Source organism: Corvus brachyrhynchos, unplaced genomic scaffold (genome assembly GCF_000691975.1).
Source record: "Corvus brachyrhynchos isolate BGI_N302 unplaced genomic scaffold, ASM69197v1 scaffold115, whole genome shotgun sequence".
Taxonomy (NCBI): Eukaryota; Metazoa; Chordata; class Aves; order Passeriformes; family Corvidae; genus Corvus; species Corvus brachyrhynchos.
The window spans coordinates 5,629,305-5,629,591 of NW_008239553.1; positions in this window are offsets into that span (position 1 = coordinate 5,629,305).

Sequence of the window (287 nt, forward strand, 5' to 3'; positions counted from 1 at the left end):
AGCCTGCGGCATCGCCCGCGCCCCGTGCGCTGCGCCAGGGCAGAGTTGCCCTTGCGTCGCGCAGCCGGGATGCTCTCTCAACTCGCGCAGAAAACTCCAGCTGCATATTCTGGGGCCTTTTCCCCTCTGTGGGTTTGGGGTGGTTTTTTTTAGTTACAAAACTTCTCAAACTTCTTTGCAAATGGTCCGATATCACTTGTCGTATTTCAGAGGGAAATGGAAGATGCCTCCAGAGTCCTCTTTCGGATCCCTGAAAAAAAAAAAAAAAAAGCTGGCCCGTGGGCAAA